Source organism: Schistocerca cancellata, chromosome 2 (assembly GCF_023864275.1).
Source record: "Schistocerca cancellata isolate TAMUIC-IGC-003103 chromosome 2, iqSchCanc2.1, whole genome shotgun sequence".
In the NCBI taxonomy this organism is placed as follows: Eukaryota; Metazoa; Arthropoda; class Insecta; order Orthoptera; family Acrididae; genus Schistocerca; species Schistocerca cancellata.
This window is the reverse complement of record NC_064627.1, coordinates 18,963,721-18,984,931: the sequence shown is the minus strand read 5'-3', so window position 1 is coordinate 18,984,931 and position 21,211 is coordinate 18,963,721.

The following is a 21,211-nucleotide window of genomic DNA, read 5'->3' as shown; positions in this document are numbered from 1 at the left end:
CTGGTGCCAAACACAACTGTTTGAGTTGCTCTTTCATTTGACATATCATTTATAACCGTAAGTTAAATATAGTAAATATTTTAAAGCGTTAAAACCCCAATATTTACTTATAAACGCCCTGTACGTAGTAGCAGGGAATGCATGATAGGTGAACTTTGAGCATCAGGCTTATAAAGAGAGGGCGCGCGTGCGCGCGCGCAAAGAAAATGAATATGACCTGTCGTAAGGGAAGGTATGGATTTGTAAGCCACAAAGGGAATGGAAGATTTTATTTATTTCTTACTTGGAGAAGTACGTAAAGTCATCAGTGGTACAGATATTTCTATTTCCATAGCCACAGCCGTCAGAAGGGGTATTTCTGATACTTCGCTCATTGTCGAATGTTGTCGTATTGAAACCATAATCGTAATATTTAATTCTAAATATAGTGATGAGATACGTACGAGTGTGTGGTCGGTTTCCTGGGATGATTCTGTGCGGGGGTGCGTCGCCTGTGGCGGGAATTACTCACATGTCCAGCAGACAGCAGGAGCCGTCCAAAGTGAGAGACCGGTTGGGGTACAGGAATGTAGTTGACCTGTCCGTATCGCCCTCTAGACGGCTAAATAGCGAACTAATACCCTGTATATGTTGGGCAGCCTTCGTGATCACATGTTTCTTCGTGGAAATTAGATTATTGTATATGGACGTGTATTTGCGCCGGACCATTATTCACTCCCATGTAATTGTCCGGTAACTGCTTCTGCATATTTCCTATCCTTATTTTGTTGAGAAAACATCGATTGTGTTGTGTGCATCTAGCAGGTGAAAGACGGATGGAAGACACGTTTGCTGCTTCTTTAGATGTGAGGAACATCTTAGTTGACTTTGTAAATTATAAGGATGATTTGGAATCTGTTAGCTCAGCAACATCGGTATTCGGGAGTGGAAACATCAGTTTTCTCTTTTTTTTTTTGAGTTCTCATGTAACGGTATTTGCAGACGGGATATGTTTAAAGTTACTCAGTTGCTTACAGTATGCTCCACCTTGCTAAAGTTTCAGGTTTCTAGAGAAACAATTTCCAGTCCATATCTTCGGAATTGTTGCGTGCAAGCGATCGGTAGAATACTGCTGTGCTTGATGTGGAGAATTATCGTGAAATGGTATGATATTCTGGAAAACTATGGTCCTGTAATCCCAGAGTCTGGAGATGGGTATGGCAGGCAAGTAGGTAGGGGCCAGAAACAGTAACGCCTTTGTGCTGAGGGGAACCGACCCAGCCTTTGTACACCAGTTCAGAGTCCGAGAAAGTTTCCGGATTACGACGATTTGGCTTGCGGCTCCACCTGGTTGGGTGAATAATGGACTAAAATCCAGTTTGCGTTGAGTCGCCTTCAGGAGTGTGTGTGTGTGTGTGTGTGTGTGTGTGTGTGTGTGTGTGTGTGTGTGTGTGTGTGCGCGCGCCGCATGTACACTCTGCAGGAATTTGAAAAGATTCAACATAACGAGTGTTTGTGCTGGGGACGTTGATAGCATTCGGACTGCTACCACTGCGGCCCTCGTCCACGGCCGACTGGCCTCTCTCTGGCTGACGAGCCCTTCCGCGGCTGCAGTCATGGGCCGCGTTTACAGCGGCAGTTTCCTCCGCTGGTGCTGCACTGTGGCGCGGTGAGTATGTGGGATGTATTTGACGATCTGTAGACCACTTTTGCGTGGTTGAACGGTCAGTGCAATATGGCGATCTGTACAAAATAGTTTTGCCGCTGAAAGTCTCATCTGCAGTGGTAGTTTCTTGGCGGAACGGATCACCCCCCTGTTTGTAGGGGTTCCTTGTACGTTTGGAACTAGACTACAGGTGTTTCGTTCACGAATCTCCATGTCCGTCTCTCTTATACTGTCTCAGTACTATCCACCACCGTGGCACCCGCTTCGCCAGTGGCACCTTTTCCACTAGCCAGACTGAGATGGTTTGCCGAAGCAACTGAACTACCTGTGTCATACCGCCGTGACTTTCTCCCCGGAAAATACGCCTGCCGTTTGTCTGCCATGGCGCGGCCATCCATCCTATGCCACCTTCTTCGGTGACTCCTTTGATCGCCAGTAAGGGACACATCCCTCTTCTGTTGCCTCCTTGAGTCTGTTTTGGCTATTGCTCCGTCAACATAACTTCATGCCACTTGCTACTTTCCCAGTGGGTGTTAAGTATTCATCGCCTTGGCTTTGTGCAGTTGCCCGTGTTCAACTCGCAGTTCATTCTCTTCCAAAGGACACTACTCCAGACTCCCTCTACTCTCATAAGTAGGACACTACTCCAGACCCTCTATATTCTCAAAAGTTTCTCGTCACAGAACTTCGCCTTGGTACCTTTAAGTATACTGATGGTTCTCAGACTGACCCTTGTGTCGAGTGTGCCATCGTCACTGGCGCTGACGTTTTTCAGTATCGGCTTCTGGAACACTGCGCAGTATTTACAATAGAGCTCTTCAGCCAGTATCAGTACATGCAGCGATGTAGGCTTTTGAATAACGTCATGTGCTCCTATCCTCTGTGCCCTACAGAGCCTCTATGTGCTGTACACCATCCGTCCCTTAGTGCAATGAGTCCAAGAATGGTTTCACTTGATGGAGCCACTATGATGTTTATGTGGGTCCCTGGGTACATCGGTCTGATGGGAAACGAGGTGCTGACGCTGTTGTGCCACAGCTTCAGTCGTCATTCCTTGGCCTGCTAGTTCTTCCATTTCCTCATATGATCTTTTATCTATATCATACTCCACAAGCCATGTAATGGTGTGCGGTGGAGGGTACTTTCTGTACCACTATCTGATCCATACAGCCCTGTTCCACTCGCGAATAGTGTATGGTTCTAATTTCTCGAGTTTTCTCCTCATAATCCATACGAGACATGGATGTGGGGGCAGTGAAATGTTGTCTGACTTGTCCTGAAAAGTGCTGTCCCGAAATTTAAATAGTAACTCTATCCGTGATTCACAACGCCTCTCTTCTAACATCTGCCGGTGGAGTTTGTTTAGCATCTCCGCAATGCGCCCTCGCTATTTAAACGATCCGGTGACGAAACGTGCCGCTCTTCGTTGGATCTTGGCTATCTCCTCTATCATTCCTACCTGATAGGGATCCCAGATAGATGAACAATACTAAGGAATACTAAGGAATCGGGAGAAGAAGCGGCTTATAAGTCACTTCTTTCGGGGATCCGTTATATTTCATTAAGATTCTTCGGGTGAAACGGAGTCTGGTGTCTGCTTTTTTTCCCCATGTCTTTTTTATATGGTCATTCCACTTAACGTCCCTCTGGATAGTTACGACTAGTTATTTTACGGCAGATGCTGTCTCGTGCTGTTTGTCATCAATAGTGTAGTTGTACAGCAGTGGATTCTTTTCCTATGTATGCGCAACATGTTACATTCATTTATGTTCAACTGTCAGAGCCTGCACCAATCATCAGTTCTCTGCAGGTCGTTGTGCAAATTCTTACCGTCCTCTGGCGTTGCTGTCTGTCTGCAGTTGGTGTCACTTTAGCATCTCCACTGGTCATGGGGAATTAAACATGCCCCAGCAGCTTGGCCTTCCTCACGGCTTTCTCGCCAGAAAGAGATCATCTTCCGTAAGTTGCGTATTGGGCACTATATTTTTAGCCATCGCAAATTAAGTGGGGATCCCACTACTGTGCTGATTGCCCTAAACCTTTGACGGTTCAACATTTCCTGATAGAATGCCCTTTTTTTTAAAAAAAACTGCCAGCATTCTCATTTATATTTGCCGTTTGAGCTATCGGCCGTTTTAGCGAACGACTTATGGGTTGGCAACCGCGTTTTGTGGGTGTGAACAATCACCTAAGGCGGGAGTGCCCTCAGAGAGGGCCCCCACAAGGGAGGAGCGCGCCATCGGAGACGCCGGTAATCATGGGGGATTCTTCCGCAATGGTTTCCTCACCTTCCACTAAGTCTAGTCACAAACGTAAGCATACTGAGTCTCAGCCACAGACGATTCTTCCATCGTTGCCACAGTTCCTTGTTGTTTCTCGGTCTGATGAAGGTCACGACTTCTCCACGGTCAACCCTTTCATTATTCAGAAAGGAGTCGACGCAATAGCAGGTCCTGTAAAGTCTTGTTCCAGATTACGAAATGGCACCCTGTTGTTAGAAACACACAGTGCCCTCCAGTCACAAAAATTGCTGCGTACTTCTCTGCTCCACACCTTCCCTGTCCGGGTGGAACCGCACCGTACCTTGAATTCCTCGCGTGGAGTCGTTTATACACGCTCCCTCGATGGATTGTCTGACGAAGAAATTCAGCACTATCTGTCTGACCAGGGCGTAACGGCAGTTCATAGAGTAATGAAACGGGTTGACACGAACATCATTCCAACCCGCACTGTCTTCTTGACATTTGACACAGTTCAACTCCCATCGAAAATCAAAGCAGGCTATGAGATAATTTCCGTTCGCCCTTACGTCCCAAACCCTACGCGTTGCTATCGATGTCAGCGGTTCAATCACACCAGCCAGTCCTGTTCCAATCCAGCCAAATGTGTTACGTGTGGCACGGATGCCCATGAGGGTGCTTGTCCACCTCCATCCCCTCGCTGCATCAACTGTATGGGTGACCACGCTGCTTCCTCTCGAGATTGCCCCGTTTTTAAGGATGAGAAGCTCATCCAGGAAATAAGGGTGAAGGAAAAGGTGTCGACTTTTGCTGCTCGAAAATTATTCGCCAGTCGCAAGCCCACCGTGCCTCAGACAGGAAAATACAGCACTGTCCTTGCTTCTCCTCGGCCAACAAAGGAGGCGGCCACGCAGACTTGCGACCTCACCTTTAGTACCACGGTCGTCAGATCGGCCAGCGCAAAGATCGCTCGTTCAACCTCACCACTTTCGCTTGCCCATTCTATGGCTCACCCTTCGTCGGGTTCTGCTACATCTCGAGCCCAAAAGTCGGACGCCAAGTCTTCGAAAAAAGAGCATACTCGTGAAGAGTTTTTACGAACCGCAGCTTCACAACCATCGGTTCCTCCTTCCTCTAAACAACATTCTTCCAAGAAGGCTACAAAGAAACCCAGTTCCTCTCCTTCTCCGCCAAGGCGTGCCCCCTCTACAGCGCCACCTGGCGGAAATCGCCCTCGGCCATCTTCTGTGTCGCCGAGGCGCACTGCTGGTGGCCGGTCAACCGGCCGATCGCTGGTGGCAGGGACTGCTCCTGACCAACTTATGGATCAGGATCTTCTGCCTTCGGCTGAATGCCATTCCATGCTGTCGGTTGCTAGCTCCGAGCAGTCTTTGAGTTGACAGCAACTTTGGTCCCATTCCTCCATTCTCTTTTCACCCCATGTCCATTATCCACTGGAATATCCGCGGCATTCGAGCCAATCGGGATGAATTGTCGGTCCTCTTACGCTCCTACTCGCCGGTCATCTTCTGTCTTCAGGAAACAAAGCTGCGTCCCCATGACCGCTTTGTTCTCCCTCATTTTCAGTCTGTCCGATATGATCTCCCCTCTGTTGAAGGCTCTCCAGCCCATGGAGGACTCATGATTCTTCTCCATGATACTCTCCATTATCACCCAATCCCCTTAAACACTTCCTTCCAAGCTGTCGCCGTCCGTCTTTCACTTTCCGGATACACGTTCTCTCTTTGTACTGTATACATTCCATCGTCCACACCAATGGCACGAGCTGATCTCCTTCATCTTCTAGGTCAGCTTCCACCCCCCTATTTGCTGGTTGGGGACTTCAATGCCCACCACCCGCTTTGGGGATCTCCACACCCTTGTCCACGTGGCTCCGTATTGCTAGACGTCTTCCACCAAGCGGATCTAGTTTGCCTCAACACTGGGGTCCCCACATTTTTGTCTGCCTCCACGACAACCTTATCTCATTTGGACCTTGCGGTCGGTACTGTTCCGCTAGCTCGGCGCTTCGAATGGTTCGCCCTTGATGATACACACTCGAGTGACCACTTTCCATGTGTCCTCAGACTGCAGCCTCAACTGCCATATATGCGCCCGCGACGTTGGAAGTTTGCCCAAGCCGATTGGACACTTTTTTCGTCTCTCGCGACATTCGATGACCGTCGCTTTCCCAGCGTCGACGATGAGGTCACACACATTACCGACGTTATCCTTACAGCTGCGGAACGTTCAATACCACGCACCTCCGAATTGGCCCGGCGCCCCCCAGTTCCTTGGTGGAACGAGGCATGCCGTGACGCAATACGTGAGCGGCGACGTGCTCTTCGCATTTTCCGTCACCATCCTACTTTGGCCAACTGTATCCGCTATAAGCAGCTCCGTGCGCGATGCCGTCGCGTCATCCGCGATAGCAAGAAGGCAAGCTGGAAATTCTTTATTAGCTCATTTAACACCTTCACTCCCTCCTCGGAAGTTTGGAGTCGGCTTCGACGGTTCTCAGGCGCGCCTAGTTTCTCCCCGGTTTCTGGGCTCACTGTCGCGCATGATACCTTAGTGGACCCCGTCGCAATTTCTAACTCGTTGGGTCAGCACTTTGCTGAGATTTCGAGCTCTTCAAATTACCCGCCAGCGTTTCTCCCGAAGAAACGTGCAGCGGAAGTGCGACCTCTTGCTTTCTCCTCCCAAAATCACGAAAGCTACAATACTGTTTTCTCCATGCGGGACCTCCAACATGCCCTCTCATCTTCTCGCTCCTCCGCCCCAGGACCGGATGGTATCCATGTCCAAATGTTGCTGCATTTATCCACCCATAGTCTGCGTTACCTCCTTCGCCTTTATAATCGAATTTGGACCGGCAGCACCTTTCCCAGACGGTGGCGGGAAGCTATTGTCGTTCCCGTTCCGAAACCGGGAAAGGACAAACATCTCCCCTCTAGCTATCGCCCCATTTCTCTCACGAGTAGTGTCTGTAAGGTTTTGGAGCGTATGGTGAATTACCGTTTAGCTTGGTGGCTGGAATCCCGCAGCCTTTTAACACCAGCCCAATGCGGATTTCGGAAGCATCGTTCTGCAGTTGACCATCTTGTCGCTCTCTCCACTTATATCATGAACAATTTTCTCCGGCAACGCCAAACGGTAGCAATATTTTTTGATCTGGAGAGAGCATACGATACCTGTTGGAGGACAGGCATCCTCCGCACACTGTTCTCTTGGGGCTTTCGAGGCCGGCTGCCCCTTTTTCTTCGCGAATTTATGGCAGAGCGCACTTTTCGGGTGCGGGTGAACACTACTCTCTCCCGTACTTTCTCCCAAGAAAACGGGGTACCCCAGGGATCCGTGCTGAGTGTTGTACTGTTTGCCATCGCCATAAATCCAATTATGGATTGTCTCCTTCCTGATGTCTTGGGCTCCCTCTTTGTGGACGATTTTGCGATCTACTACAGCTCTCAACGGACCAGCCTTCTTGAACGACGTCTTCAAGGATGTCTCGATCGCCTCCACTCGTGGAGCATCGAAACCGGCTTCCGTTTCTCACCCAGTAAGACCGTTTGTGTCAATTTTTGGCGACGTAAGGAGTTTCTTCCGCCCTCCTTACATCTAGGTCCTGTCAACCTTCCGTTTTCAGACGTCGCTAAATTCTTGGGTCTTGTGTTTGACAGAAAACTATGCTGGTCCTCCCACGTTTCCTATCTTTCGGCTCGCTGTCTGCGATCACTTAACACCCTCCGTGTCCTGAATGGTACCTCCTGGGGAGCGGACCGAGTGGTCCTTCTCCGCCTCTATCGCGCCTTAGTGCGCTCGAAATTGGATTATGGAAGCATAGTCTACTCCTCTGCTCGGCCGTCTATTCTTCGGCGTCTCGACTCTATCCACCACCGTGGATTACGTTTAGTGTCTGGAGCTTTTTACACTAGCCCTGTGGAAAGCCTTTATGCTGAGACTGCTGAACCTCCGCTGTCCAATCGGCGAGCAGTCCTCCTGAGTCGTTATGCTAGCCATCTGTCTTCCATGCCTGCTAATCCAGCCCACGACCTTTTTTTCGACGCCTCCTTTGATGTAGGGTATGCAGGCCGCCCCTCCTCCCTACTACCCCCGGGAGTCCGCTTCCGTCAACTGCTCCATTCTCTTTCCTTCCGCTTTCCTAAAACCTTCCTGACAACTTGGGGTACAGCACCGCCTTGGCTCCGTCCCCGGATCTGCCTGCTCCGTGACCTTTGTCAATTTCCCAAAGATGGTACCCCTACACTTGTTTATCGTCGGGCATTTGCTGCTCTATGTGCAGAAATGACGGACGCCACATTTATTTACACCGACGGCTCGAAAACATCGTTAGGTGTAGGGAGTGCCTATATTGTTGGCGACACCCCAAATCGCTTTCGGCTTCCCGACCAGTGTTCGGTTTATACTGCGGAGCTTTACGCTGTTCTCCAGGCTGTCCACTACATCCGCCGCCATCAGCGGATACAGTACGTTATCTGCTCAGATTCTCTCAGCTCTCTCCTCAGTCTCCAAGCTCTTTACCCTGTGCACCCTCTGGTCCACCGGATTCAGGACTGTCTGTGCTTGCTTCACCTGAGGGGCGTCTCGGTGGCGTTCCTCTGGCTCCCGGGACACGTTGGTATCTGTGGGAATGAGGCGGCCGATATAGCGGCCAAGGCCGCAGTCTCTCTTCCTCGGCCAGCTATTCAGTCGCTTCCTTTCACCGATCTTCGGAACTATTTATGTCGCCATGTTGCTCAATTATGGCATGCCCATTGGTCGGCACTTCCCTGTAATAAATTGCGGGAAGTGAAAGCCCTTCCTTGCGCTTGGACCTCTTCCTCCCGAACGCGTCGTCGGGAGGAGGTAATTTTAGCTAGACTCCGGATAGGGCATTGTCGTTTTAGCCATCGACATCTTTTAAGCGGCGATCCTCCCCCACTCTGTCCCCACTGCTCTCAGCTGTGGACGGTAAGACACCTTTTAATTGAATGCCCCTATTTTAATCCGTTACGCTCCCGTCTACAGCTATCGCCTGATCTATCGTCGATTTTAGCAGATGACACGCGCTCCGCCGACCGCGTTCTACAGTTTATTAGTGACAGTGAAATGACGTCAGTCATTTGAAGCTTTTTTTGGGGACAATCACCCCCTTTCTGTAGTGGATTTTTAAGCAGTCTTCTATTTTTAGTTTCTCCAATTTTCTGACTTTGTTCCCATTGCTGCTGGTTTTAAATTTCGGTTTTTTACTGTCTTAAGTCACGGGCTGGGCGCTAATGACCATAGAAGTTTTGCGCCCTAAAACCACAACAAAAAAAAAAAAAAAAAAAAAAAAAAAAACCGCGTTTTGTTTTTCTGTCGTAGATATATGGAGAAGAAAATTTAATCTTCAGTTCAGAAATTTAGTTCAGGACCTCCTTTGTCTCTAGGGCGTATTTTATGGACCTTTCTCGAAGTCCATGTTTATAGCTGTCTTTCCTTCCGTTGATTGGGCTTAACGTTTAGTCGTTTTTAACTCCTTTTTCGTCTTCGTGTTTTACAGTTCTGACACGGGCGCATATAATCCTAGGTGTTTTTCTTCCCTAAAACAAAACAAACGGAAACTGTGCCCACAAACACCACTACCGCCAGGTCCATCATCATCGTGGTACTAACTGGTGATACCAACTCGTTCGACAATGCAGCTGTACCCTGGACTGTCGCATTCCCTATCAGTGACCTACACTGCATTGGACCTGGCTTCGACATTATTCTGTATGTAACAACAGTTATACCCCTGCCCACCCTGTAACAGATTACCAAATACGCCCTGCAACTGCATTTAAATATTATGGTTGTTATCACTTCTGGGACAGAATTTCACAAAGGTTCATTGATAACTCGAATGTGGACTAATACCCTGCAACTTCCCACAATGCTTGTGAAGCCGTTGTGGAAAGGATGCTCTCTTAAATGGTAACTACATGTGCTATACTTCCATGAAGTGTAACACAGTTCTGAACTCTGCTCGAGCACCCTACAAAAAACAGTAGTGATGCTGAAGAGAAGACCAACAACCAAATTTGGGTGAGAAATGGCTGCCAAATAGCAGGCGGGTTTGGAAGTTTATCAAGAGTCATACTCAATCACTGTTTTCAGCGTTCAGGAAGGGGGGTTAGGTAATGCATTCAGCCATGTACACCTCGGTACATGCTTATATATCTCTGATCTACTTAATGGAGGTGAGGTCCAGTTTCATCCTCCTCCTGAAAGATATTGCCAGTAAAAGAAAAAGGACACATTAATGTCCAGACTCAAGATGAGAGGGATGAATATTACTTTCCAAGGTCACTTTTGGCTGGCAATAGAAATTACCCAACAAATGCAGTCCTTTGTAATAATTAAAATATGTCTAATGGCCATGGCCATTATAATTTCTAAGCCATTTCGTTCTTAATAAAACTCCAGGACATTTCAAATGCACGCTGGACTCGCATTTACGACGACGATGCCGGGATGGTTCCTCTGAAAGGTCATGGCCGACTACCTTCCCTACTCCGATGAAACCGATGACCTCGCTGTCTAGTCTCCTCCCCCAAACAAACCAACCCCAATATTTCAAAATTCGTCAGGGAGTACACTAAACATTCGGTTTATACTTACAGACTTGGAGTTAATAGAAAGCCAGAAGATGACCATGAACACACATTGCAAAAATGTAGTAAAGCATAAAGTAGTTGGACCACTCTACTTTTCAATATTTGCTCCCTTGGCACCCGAAACACGTAGATTTCTTGCAACTATTAAATATTGGGAAGCAACACTGCTTGTGAATCAAAAGAATGTCGCTCCTGATTTATCAAAACATTTCGGTACAAGACATTTGTCACGGATGCGTCAAATCTTTCACAAAGAGATATTATCTAGGAGGACACCTCATAGTTTGCTCGAGCCAGGAACAGCCTTGTGTGGAATTGCCTGCTGTCCTTAAAGGTCAAGAACATCCACTACCAGATCCAATGTTCCTTCATTGCGTGTACAGACTAAGTTCCTCCTAGCTCCTGTGACACGTTTGTGATTATGACCCCACTGCCACCCATACAGTCGTCACAGAACATTTACCACCATACTCAGCAGAATATGAACTTGTATACTCGTATGACTCGTATCACCAGTTTGATTCACATGTCTGGAATAATCCTGTGAGACGGTGGTTGGCTTAGCTCGAGAACCTGGTATGGAAGTTGATGGGATTTATCGCAACAACATTTTCGTGACTGACTCGTAGAACAATGATGCCCTGTATGAGCAGGCAGCCGATCGTCGTGTTGATGGGCTGCCATTGCATAGAGAAGACGAAAGTCCTTGTAGAGACCATAGTGATATATGGGGGATGTTCCACAGTGCATCTCACAACTAATGCAACTTAGAGCCAACTATCAAGCTCGTCTCCATCCTCTTTCACAATTTGAGTAGGCGTGATGCCCACTTACTCGTTCAACACTTGGTTGATTCTGGGTTGAAACGTGATAGGGTTACTCATTCCTGCTACCACTGGAAAGAATATTTCATCTTCCAAGAGAACCACATCAAATATATTGCTTTAATTCGTGGAACCGCTTTGCCTCGTGAACGTCTCTCTTCAGAGTCTTCGCCTCAGGAAGTCATGTATATCACCAGACTACATATTCCAATGATGCAAGGTTTGTTTGTCATAAAGAAGGGGGTCTGTCCACATGAAATCCTGGATTTGTTGGAGACTCTATGAAACGGCATTGCCTGACATAACCACACTGTCCGGTATACTAATGGGCACTGCAATAATGGAAGTGGAGGATGAACAAGATCGGAATCTTCGTCTGGAGTTTAGCGTCCATTGTTTAGGGGAATATGCTAGATTATAGACTAATAGCAATGTACGCTTCCTCACGTACATTTTAGAGTAGTTCTGCTTTCTGTTTCTTCATGTCAGGTCTTTCGTGGGATTCGGCACACGCAATATGTCAGCATTGAACGGAATATGTCAGCATTGAACAGTTGACTGGTGTTGACATCTTGCTCTTCTATGAACGCAGAATTCATGGAAAACTTTCCCAGTGACTGCACAGTACGCAAAGATGAGTAACTCATGGATGAGTGACGAGTAGTACAGGCGATATAATGATTTATCTAAAATCATTTACCTAGATGTAAACCACCTCTGTGGGTTCGCCGCACAACAGAGCCAGCCATTTCCAGGGTCCCGATGAATGTGTGAAGAAGAAACTGCCAGACTAAAGGATAAGATCCGTGAACCAGGTGGGGATGCTGGTGAAAGAAAGATCTTGGCCTTAGAACTGGCCCATTTGCATGATGAAGTCAGGTGCCAATACATTAACTTTGGGATGGAGCCCTTTTGTGGGAGTGGGCTCTCTGGACACGGCCGGGGAACAAAGAGCGTTATACGAGGTGCATTCAAGTTCTAAGACCTCCGATTTTTTTTCCGATGAAACTGGCGTTACTTCTCGACGTAATCGCCCTGCAGACGTACACATTTTTCACAATGCTGACGCCATGATTCCATGGCATCGGCGAAGGCTTCTTTAGGAGTCTGTTTTGACCACTGGAAAATCGCTGAGGCAATAGCAGCACGGCTGGTGAATGTGCGGCCATGGAGAGTGTCTTTCATTGTTGGAAAAAGCCAAAAGTCACTAGGAGCCAGGTCAGGTGAGTAGGGAGCATGAGGAATCACTTCAAAGTTGTTATCACGAAGAAACTGTTGCGTAACGTTAGCTCGATGTGCGGGTGCGTTGTCTTGGTGAAACAGCACACGTGCAGCCCTTTCCGGACGTTTTTGTTGCAGTGCATGAAGGAATTTCTTCTTCAAAACATTTTCGTAGGATGCACCTGTTACCGTAGTGCCCTTTGGAACGTAATGGGTAAGGATTACGCCCTCGCTGTCCCAGAACATGGACACCATCATTTTTTCAGCACTGGCGGTTACCCGAAATTTTTTTGGTGGCGGTGAATCTGTGTGCTTCCATTGAGCTGACTGGCGCTTTGTTTCTGGATTGAAAAATGCCATCCACGTCTCATCCATTGTCACAACCGACGAAAAGAAAGTCCCATTCATGCTGTCGTTGTGCGTCAACATTGCTTGGCAACATGCCACACGGGCAGCCATGTGGTCGTCCATCAGCATTCGTGGCACCCACTTGGATGACACTTTTCGCATTTTCAGGTCATCATGCAGGATTGTGTGCACAGAACCCACAGAAATGCCAACTCTGGAGGCGATCTGTTCAACAGTCATTCGGTGATCCCCCAAAACAATTCTCTCCACTTCTTGATAATGTCGTCAGACCGGCTTGTGCGAGCCCAAGGTTGTTTCGGTTTGTTGTCACATGATGTTCTGCCTTCATTAAACTGTCGCACCCATGAACGCACTTTCGACACGTCCATAACTCCATCACCACATGGCTCCTTCAACTGTCGATGAATTTCAGTTGGTTTCATACCACCAAATTCTGAAAACGAATGATTGCACGCTGTTAAAGTAAGGAGAAGTCACCATTTTAAGTATTTAAAACAGTTCTCATTCTCGCCGCTGGCGATAAAATTCTATCTGCCGTACGGTGCTGCCATCTCTGGGAAGTATTGACAATGAACGCTGCCTCATTTTAAAACAATGCGCATGTTTCTATCTCTTTCCAGTCTGCAGAAAAAATCTTAGAACTTGAATGCACCTCGTATTCTGCCCTGTAGAAACATTAAGTAATGCCACAGATTTGGTATGGAATGTTAGAATCACGCGCAAAAACTACTCCGAGCAATGTTGTCATGGATTTCCATGTTAATGAAAGACTGTAGAGATGTCCTAGATTCCAATGCAGTCCATGAAGGCTGTCTAGATTTGAATGTGTGTTGTGGACCTCTCCAAACTCCACATGTACCGCTTTCAGTATGAGTTTGAGAAGCCAAACTTCGTCAATCCCAAGTTACATTGTATGGATGTAGTCAGTTTAATCTACTGGGTTAAAGGCAGGGATCCATGTGAAACAATTAGATACTCCTGAAGAACTGAAAACTTCCGGACACGCAGCTAATAATCCTTTTGAAATAATACCAGAAAACAAGTAGGTTATTGGCGTAATCAATGATGAAGTGAATGGATCACAGAATGTGGAGTTTGTTGGCACTCATATCAAACATATGCGAGTACTGTGTAGATGCAGATGGCGCCCAGTGGCGGGCTAATGGTGTCCATAGTGTGGTCTCAAATGTTATCTCGATAGAGAATTAGTGTGCCTGCTTTATGGCATTGGTGCGGCTCCATAAACTGTCAGTATATAGAGATTTGATGAGGGCTGCTGCATCATAACATACGGTTCATCTGTGCAGATTAACAAATGACACTATGTGATCAAAAGTATCCAGACATCTGGCTGAAAGTCACGTGAAAGTTCTTGGCGCCCTCGATTGGCAATGCTGGAATTTAATATGGTGTTGGCCCACCCTTAGCCTTGATGAGAGCTTCTCCATTCAGGCGCTGGAAGGTTTCTTGGGAAATGGGAGCCCGTTATTCATGAAGTGCTGCACTGAGGAGAGGCATCGATGTCGATCGGTGACGCCTGGCACGAGGTCGGCGATCCAAAATATCCCAAAGGTTTCTATAGGATTCAGGTCAGGACTCTGTGCAGAACAGTCCATTACAGGGACGTTGTTGTCGTGTAACCACTGTGCCACAGGCCGTGGCTTAGGAACAAGTGCTAGATCAAGTTGAAATACGCACTCACCATCCCCAAACTGCTCTTCAACAGTGGGAAGCAACAAGGTGCTTGAAACATCAATGTAGGCCTGTCCAGTGATAGTGGTACGCGAAACAAGGCGTGCACGCCCTCTCCATGAAATACACGACCACACCATAACAACACAGCCTCCGAATTTTACAGTTGGCATTAAACACGCTGGAAGATGACGTTCACTGGGCATTCGCCATACCCGCACCCTGCCATCGGATCGCCACATTGTGTACCGTGTCTCATCACTCATCACATCGTTTTCCCACTGTTCAATCGTCCAATGTTTACTCTCTTTACACCAAGTGAGGTGTCGTTTGGCATTTACTGGCGTGATGTGTGGCTTATGAGCAGCTGCTCAACCATGAAATCCAAGTTTTCTCAACTCCTGTCTAACTGTCATAGTACTTGCATTGGATCCTGATGCAGTTTCGAATTCTGGTGTGATGGTCTGGATAGATGTCTGCCTGTTACACATTACGACCCACTTCAATTGTTGGTGGTGTCTGTCAGTCAGGCGAGGTCGGCCTGTGCGCTTTTGTGCTGTACGTGTCCCTTCCCATTTCTACTTTACTGTTACATCGTAAACAGTGGACCTAGCGTTGTTTATGAGTCTGGAAATCTCGTGTACACACGTGGCACCCAATCGCCTGACCATGTTCGAAGTCCGTGAGTTCCGCGGAGCGCCCCGTTCTGCTCTCTCACTATGTCTAATGGCTACTGAGATAGGTGATATGGCGTACCTGGCAGTCGGTTGCAGCACAACGCACCTAATATGAAAAAATAAGTTTCTGGGGTTGGCCGGATGCTTTTGATCACATAGTGTAGTAAATAGACGCATTGTGTGTACATCAAATACATACCATTGTAAATAAAAATGAAAAATATTAATAAGCAAAATACAGTAAAAATGTATTACAAAAACAAAATTGTTTATAATCTGTTGGTTAGTTTGTTGTAGGGACTATAATAGTTACATCCAAACCCTGCCGCTACATTAATTATTAGTTGCAGCAAACATGAGTTTCTTCCCAGTAATGCTCAGACTTCGAATGGAAAAGCCTACACAGTCGACTTAGTTATTAAGGGCTATAATGAGGGGGAGGGTGGTGGGGGGACGAAGGTGATCTCGGATCTTATTGGTCCACCTTGGTTTCCTACTATTTTATTGTGCTCCAATTGACTGAGAGACGTGGAGTGGCTACATGCGAGTTTTAAGAATATATCAAATAACCTTCATCGAGTTACGTCATGATCTTGAATATAACTCGTAAAATTGCCTAAGGAGTGCGGTTAGTTCCCCTGGATGACCTTGATAAAATCCCAGTGGTTTCCTGTGAGAAGGGGAGTTATCTTGAATATAAACTGGCGAAGTGGGTAATCTGACGCTGGATGTTCAATAAGTGGTAAGATTATCTTCCCTGAAACATGCATTGCTATACTGTTGCCCTTTAAATCGCGTCCCCTTAGATCCTGTTCTCTGTAGATGCCTATCCCTTTAAATCTGGAATATACGTTGCTATCCTGTCCCCAGACAAAGCTTATTTCACTCACATCTGACACTTTTTGGGGATAGAATTTTCAGTATCATTAGTGCATAAAATTTTTGTAATTAAATGATGACTCAAGGAACCAGATTCCTATGTATTGTAGCATAATTTTTACATGTCAGTAAATAGTTCATTAATTGTAACAAAAGTTCCACCTCATTTTGCCACTGAAGTTATATTTTATGGTGGTTTTCGTTTTGAAATGAGTTTTCCTCCATTATTAAGATGAGCAATAAAAGGAAATGCATATTAACATTTTGAGGACTGAGCAGCTAGGGTTTAGTTCAAACGACGGATCCTGTGATATTTCAGTTTCATGACTTTGTAAGAGGGCGCTTTGCCTGTGAAATCCTGCAAAGAAACAGACTTAGAATTAGAATTTGTTATATATGCCTTAATATGAAAAAATTTCAGACATTTTAGAAATGAAGTCCTGTTTTATTAGCACCAGGGATATTCTTAGTGTTGTGGTTAATTATGTTTGTGACATTACTAGTAAATTACATTATTACGTTGTACAATGTGTGCTCATTCATTTCTTACAGTCCCATACACATAAAAGGTCGAGAAGACAGACGATGTCGCCCTTGGAGTTAGCAGAGGAGGTAAGTGCTTTTGTAGATTATTCAGTCACTCTCGGGGGGGGGGGGGGGGGGATATTTAACAACTAAAATATGCAGCATTGATATTGCTCAATGAAACTAACTGAAAATGTAATTTTACATTGAAGATTGGTTACATTTACCTCATTGTGTAGAATTTCCAAAGGTTTTGGAAAATGAATCTGTATATCACAATCTTCAAAATAGTGCATGGCATCTTCTCTCGCATTTGTGGAACATGATTACTTTGTATTTAAGTTTTTAGTGAGTGTATTTCTTTTACATGGTTAATTTCTTGGAAAATGTACTTCTGTATTTTCTTCATAATTGCTAGGAAATCGTATCATATTGCTCAAAAGTGTAAGTTGTCTCACATGTTTTCACTTGACCTTCTTTGTCAATGAGTTACGTTGAAAAATGAAAAACATAGTGGTAGGGCACACAAATGTTAAAGGTATTTTCGGTGTCTTTTATGTATGGTCTGTTATCTACAATACTTATAAAAGCAAAAATACTTTACAGTATTTATAGGTTGCTAATATTTTATCTTATTGTCGATGTACAGACATAAAAAAGTTCTGCATCGCCGCAGTTCCCAGAACTCCTGGAATTAGACGTTGACTGTGGATGTTGTATTACAGACAGTCTGACTGTTCAGGGATATCACTAAACCCACCCAAAGACGTAAAGAACCATGCATGAGCAACACCTGTTACACAGAGGAGGCCCGACAACCGATCAATTCTAGTCATTCCACCAGGAAGGAGGTACATGTTGTGTGTAGGTCAACCATGTCCAGACAGTCAATACCGCACTTTGGTCGCTTCCACATTGTTACTTTGTGCCAGGAAGGGCTCTCAACAAGGGAAGTGTCCAGGCGTCTCAGAATGAACCAAAACAATGTTGTTTGGGCATGGACGAGATGGAGAGAGAGAGACACAAGAACTTTCGATGACATGCCTCGATCAGGCCGCCCAAGGGCAGAGGATGACCGCTACCTACGGATTATGGCTCGGAGGAACCCTGAGAGCAACGCCATGTTCAGTAATGCTTTTTGTGCAGCCACAGGACATCGTGTTAAGACTCAAACTGTGTCCAGTAGGCTGCATGATGCGCAACTTCACTCCCAAAGTCTATGGCTAGGTCCATCTATGCAACCACGACACCATGCAGTGCGGTACAGATGGGCCCACCAACATGCAGAATGGACTGCTCAGGATTGGCATCACGTTCTCTTCACTCATAAGTGTCCCATATGGCTTAGAGACAATCGTTGGAGACCTGTTTGTAGGCAACCCGGTCCGGCTGAACGCCTTAGACTCACTGCCAAGACAGTGCAGCAAGGTGGTGGCTCCCTGCTGTTTTGGGGTGGCGTTATGTGGGGCCAACGTACGCCGCTGGTGGTCATGGAAGGCACTGTAATGACTGTACAATACGTGAATGCCATCCTCCGACGGACAGTGCAAACATATCTGCAGCATACTGCCAAGGCGGTCGTCTTCATGGACGACAATGCGCGCCCCCATAGTGCACGTCTTGTGAATGACTTCCTCCAGGATAACGACATCGCTCGACTAGAGTGGCAGCATATTTTCCAGAAATGAACCCTATCTAACATGGCTGGGATAGATTCAAAAGGGCTGTTTATGGACGACGTGACCCACCAACCACTCTGAGGGATCTACGCCAAATCGCCATTGAGGAATGGGACAATCTGGACCAACAGTGCTGTGATGAAGTTGTGGATAGTATGACACGACGAATGCAGGCATGAATCAGTGCAAGAGGACGTGCTATTAGGTATTAGAGATACCAGTGTGCACAGCAATCTGAACTACCACCTCTGAAGGTCTCGCTGTATGGTGGTACAACATGCTATGTGTAGTTTTCATGAGCAATAAAATGGGGGGAATGATGTTTATGTTGATCTCTCTTCCAATTTTTTGTACATGTTCCGGAACTCTAGGAACCAAGGTGGTGCAAATCTATTTTGATGTGTGTACTTAGTTCTTGTTCATTAAACATGTTTTCCATATTTGGTCTCCCCCCCCCGCCCTCCCTGAGGCTTGGGGTTCTACCATAAGTTCATGCATGGCTTACACAGGACCCATAGTTATACCAGCCCTTTCTTCCTTACCGCTCTGCACTTATCCTCCTTTCCTCCCTGTCGTAACTCCTCCCTCTCTGGCCCCTCTGGCCCCCCCTTAGTTTTCATACCTACAGTATGTTGACCATCTGGTTTTCTGTGTTCCTTCCAGTTTTGTTGCCATTGCTTTTTCTTTTTGATCCTTCCTTGTTTGGTGTTTCTGGTCCCTCTTTGGAGTTTGACCTCCACTTATAAATTTTCTCTCTGTAGCGTGAGATAAACCATTTGGGGAATAACTCCCTCCTAGTACCTATGGCGTCGATACCTCTCCCCCTTCCTTCCCTGGGGTAGCTCCACATGGCATTCTCTCGTTCAACTCTCCCATTGGGCGTCTTCCACCCTCTGCCATTTCGTATTGGCCATACTAGGTTGACCAGTAGTTTTTTACCCAGCAGTGAGCCTAACTCCCAATCCTCCTCACCTTGTAGTTGCGGGGCCCCCCACCACCGTGATCCATATTTTGCTGGATTGGCCCTGCGTTTCGTCCCTTCTTACTACATATCCCCTCCAACCTTCCTTGTCCTGCGTGTTAGCAGATAATCCTCATATGGTAACATCTTTCCTCGGTTTTCTTCGCGAAAATGGTCTCTTCCGGTGTTCAAATCCTCGAATATTCGTCTGGAACTGGAGGCCATTAGTTAGCGTTCACATTGCTTATGGAGCCGTTGGCCTTGTCTCCACAGTGGCCGGGTTCTTCTCCCCTTTTGCCCCTGCATTTTGCCTGGTTTCTCTGCCATTTTGATTCCCCTTTTTTGATCTTCTCGTGGTGTTGCCCACATTGTCACGATCATGGTATTGCGCATGCTACGGTATTCTGTATGGTATGGTGTGGTGTATGATATGGTATGAATGGTGGAGCTGATGCCCCAAAGCACATTGCATATCTGTGACAGTCCTGCTCTCTCTGTTTGCGCCCACCCCATCCTGATCTTTCCTCTCCCTGCTGCCCTTTCATACCTTTAACCTCTTTCTTAGCTCATTTCACCTTCCCCTTGACTGACTGACTGTCCTTTGTGTTGTCTCTCTCTGTTTCTGCCACCTTAGATCTCAGGACTGATGACGTTGCTTTTTGGTCCCCTCCTGCCACCCCAGCCCATCCCCAATCAACCAACGAAACAACCAACATTCTTGATCTGCCCTTTACACTCCTTGATGTCGCAGTTTCGCTGTTTTGGAACAAATATCTTCAGGTACTGTTTCCTTAAAATTGAGTAATTTACTGTTACTAACTTTATGGTTAAGGCTGTGAGATCTACGTTTTGTGAAAACTGCCTGCATGTTAATTCCACTACATAGGCTGACTAACAGCTACAGAATATGGAAGTGGAAAACTGATCTACTGTAGAAATACAGTAGATTCTGTACTACCGCATAGCAGTGTTACTTCCTATACCAGAAATGTGTCTGTATAAATGGCGCAAGTTGAATACTTATTTAGTTTTTCTTTCCTTTTCCATATCGATTTTATTACGTTTTTGTACTAGGAAAAAGCTTCAGCGTATCCCGTAAATACTTGTCTCTGAAGGTACAATAGCAAAAAATGTACGCTAGACTTTTATACTGTCAAACCCTATCTTGGAACCTTTCTCCTAGATAAGTCAGTACTTATCATTAAGTTCCTTCTTTTGAAGAGTTTACGTAACAACATTATAACAGAACTCGCTCTGTCCATTCTTCATTCAATTTTGATTCTGTTGCTTACTTTTCTAAAATCTTGTCTTGGCTGCAAACAAACACCTACACTAGTCACACACATCAGTAAATATTGTATTTATATTACATGTGCCCAGTACTTTGCAACCTCCAAGGCGCTTGGAGTGGCTTGCAGGAGATCAATCTTCGTGCAGGATGTAGGGCACAAAAGGCACTGGAGCATGTGGCTTGTGGTTTGTTCTTGTCCACAATCACAGGACGTATCTTCTGTCATGAAGCCCCATCTCTTCAGGTTGTCTCTGGATCGTCTGACTCCTGACTGTAAACTTTTTAAAGATATCCATACCAGCCAGCTCTTGTTGCGTCCAGATGGTAGTTCTTCAGCTTCTGGCGTCTGCAGGTGAGGCGTCGACTTCTTCCATAACTCCAGCCTTGCCTTCTCTGGTGAAATGGTGAGCTTCTCGGATATTCTCTGGAAGCTCTTTTCTCTGGAAGCTCTTTCTCGATCTCAGCCGTTGCTGTGGTGGATTATGTCCGTGCAGTGGATGGGCACTGTCCTGTTCCACTTTCAGTCTCTCTTTGTTAGCAACCACTGTTCTGTGTACCCATGGTGGCGCA